Raw genomic sequence first — 3,172 nt, 5'->3', positions numbered from 1 at the left:
TCAGCCAAAGCAGCATGGATTGACCACCTCCTAGTTTTCACCTCAGAGGAGAACTTAGCCAGGGAGACTTCACGCGCTTCTGTCGCATTGAGGTACAATCCACTAACGTCTCCTGACATCCATCTCCTTGTCTCCCTCGATATCAGAACTCCCGATGCCTGTTGACTGTATCGCTGCACAGAACCATCAGTTTCTCAGACTTACTATGGCAAGTGTAGTCACACGCCCAAACCGCAGCTAACAGGATGAAAGCAGAAGTGGTAGTCTTTAAAGTGGTAGGAGATCAGATCCGGTTGTTTTTCCTGCTTTCCATATGGCTGAACTGTGGATGTGATGGCTGGAGCTGGAGCAGCCACATTAGGTGATGAGGTGAATGATACATGAGGAGGTCAGTAGAAAAACAAAATGGAGAGCCAGGTCTCCATCATCATGGAACCACCACAGCAGCCTGGACTGCGTACCTTAGATTTTTACGAGAGAGAAATAAAAGCAATTGCAGGTTTTCAGTTGGCTGCAGCTGAAAGGGGTACTAATCAATAGAGAGCTCTTGAGAAAACAGGTGAGAGGTAAGGTGAGATTTTTTTCTAATTACTTATTTTGTCATTATTTAATTTTAATCACTGATCAACGCTTACTGAATGTGTTTGTATTACACTGTTGAGTGATCTGACCTGACAGTGGCTTGAGGAGAGAGCTGGGTTATGACACCATAAGCAAAGCCGTTGTCAGAAAGTCCTTGATGAAAACTGTTGCAGCGACACTGGGTCACAGTCATTTCTGACATCTGTGTTTTCTCTGGGAACAGAGGTAGTGTTTATTCTGAATTTCCCTTTATGATTTCAGAAGACAAAGTCAAAATCCCGTGTCTTCATTCAAACTTGATTTTGATGCAGAACACACAAATCCTTTGGACAAGTGCGTTAATGGCCGTGGCCCGTGAGGCCAGTCTGCATCCACTCTGACCTGTTCTGACTGGAAACTGCCTTTCTGGTTTGAGGTTCAGGAGAGGGAGGTTGTCTTCCCTCTAGATCCCAACACAGATTCAGAGTCGAGATTTAAGTTTTTGTGCTTCCAGGTGTCCACCCCAGCCCCATAGGGAAACGCAGAGGGGAGAGTCCACCGGTTGAAAAATTCCTCACCACTCCAGGCAGCACTCAGGGCACAGGGTGGAGTGGGGTACGGGACGTGTCCTGGCAGCCCTGAGTCTTCAGCTTGCTTGTGAGGGACAAGGGCTCTGGCTGCAGGTCCCCACAGGTCTGAGAGCAGCTGGGCCCAGTGGCCCAGGCCCAACAGGAGCCTGGCAGCCGGACTCCATCCAGTGAGGAGGTGGGGCCACACAGCACCGTGAGGGTGGCCAACATTCAGGGATGCTGGCTTCCTGAACACCAACCGGTTTTTAGAAACACAGCTAAAAGTCAACTGCCCCCTTCCTTTCCAAACCAGCCGTAGCACCTGAATACAGACTGCCATGTCCTACTCAGATTGCACAAGCCAGCTTTATATCCCAAGCCTACCTGCTTCCCCTCCTTCAGGGGACAGTCTGGTGACCAAAGGAAAAGTATTTCTCTACACACTGGTGCTTGCCAAGAAGGGGCTAGGCCCCATCACAATCATTCCAGGGATCCCTTACCAAAGCACTCTGTAATTTACCACCACACCTAGCAAAGTACTCCGCTAATGAAAACTAGCAGTAAAAAATGTGCAAAATACCCAAGTCTCACTGCTGAGACAGGCTGTTCTAGGGGTGAATGATCTCTGAATACTGCCAACCTGTCTCCAGTTCCACCCTCACAGGAAGCCTCCAGAACCGCACAGCACCTCAGACAAGCTGACATGAAGAGGAGGGTGCACCAATTAGCAAACCTAAGCACTCGGGTACCCAAGAGACTCATCCTTCACTGTCATGAATAATGTGCCATTTTGGCATTTGCACTTTTTATTTATATGGGCTAATGCAGAAAAGGTTATCATTTTTTTTTTAATATTGTAAAAAAACTAAAGATGTGGGGGTCCACATTAAGGTAATGATGCCGGCCCAGGAGGCTAGCTGGCCTCCACAGGGCGCTTGGGATAGTAAGTTTGAGCTCCCCTGCCAGACTTGGTAGTGGCTTCTGGAAGTGTTGAGGCTCAGAGAATGAGTACCATGATTGATTAGTAATGTCTGTAACAGATTAGGGGCAGGGAAGGGTGCAGGCAGTGAGGGAGATAGGTGCTTCTGCACTCCAAGTGATGTATTTCACCAACTCTACCAGGCGCATAACCCCTGCATCCCCAATTTTTCCATATTTGAAATTGGGATGCCTCTTATAATCCTGTGCTAGACTGTATTTTCCAAACATCAATACAGTATTTCAGGTCTCAGATGTTCTTCTAGAACCTAGCCAAGAAGTAGGGGGCTTGATGACAACCTCAATTAATAAAATGTGGCAGCCTTGGCCAGGTAGCTCAGTTGGTTAGAACACTGTCCCAATATGCCAAAGTTGCAGGTTCAATTCCTGCTCAGGGTACTTACAGAAATCAACCAATGATTGCATAAATAAATGGAGCAACAAATCAATGTTTCTCTCTCTTTCTGAGAAGTCAATTAAAATTTTTTTTAAAAAGATTGTGGCAAAAGGGATGCTAAATGAATTATGAACCTAGGCCATTAAAAACTGACACTGCATCTATATGCCTTCCCTTTTGGGATGCTCACCCTTGGAACCCAGTCTCCAGACTCCCTGGAAGCCCATACCCTGGGGAAAGAATCTGGGTTCCCAGGCCTGGCTGGGGTCCCAGCTGACAGCCAGCATCAACTTGCAGGCCATGGTGGTGGAAGCAGATGCTCCAGCCCAGCTGCCTGTGTGGAGCACAGATGAACCTCCCCTGCTGAGCCCGGCCCAAATCACAGATTCCTAACCCAGTAAATGACTGCTAGTGCTTTAAGACACTGAGTTTGGGGACAGTTTGTTATACACCAACAGCGGTCACAGCCTGGATGAGTATAACAAAACTTGTAGAGTAAGTGCCCGTTCACTGAGAGAAAACCCTGAAGACAACAGAGAAGCGTGTTTTCAAGAATGGCTGTATCGTCAACACTTTCAAAGGCATGAATGACAACACTAAGGAAAATGAGCAGGGACGAGTCAATTCAAAAAGTGACTTAGAAGATCAGACTCTGAACAGGAAGAAA

Source organism: Artibeus jamaicensis, unplaced genomic scaffold, assembly GCF_021234435.1.
Source record: "Artibeus jamaicensis isolate MK-2021 breed Jamaican fruit bat unplaced genomic scaffold, CSHL_Jam_final contig_3174, whole genome shotgun sequence".
Taxonomy (NCBI): Eukaryota; Metazoa; Chordata; class Mammalia; order Chiroptera; family Phyllostomidae; genus Artibeus; species Artibeus jamaicensis.
This window is presented reverse-complemented; position numbering follows the sequence as displayed.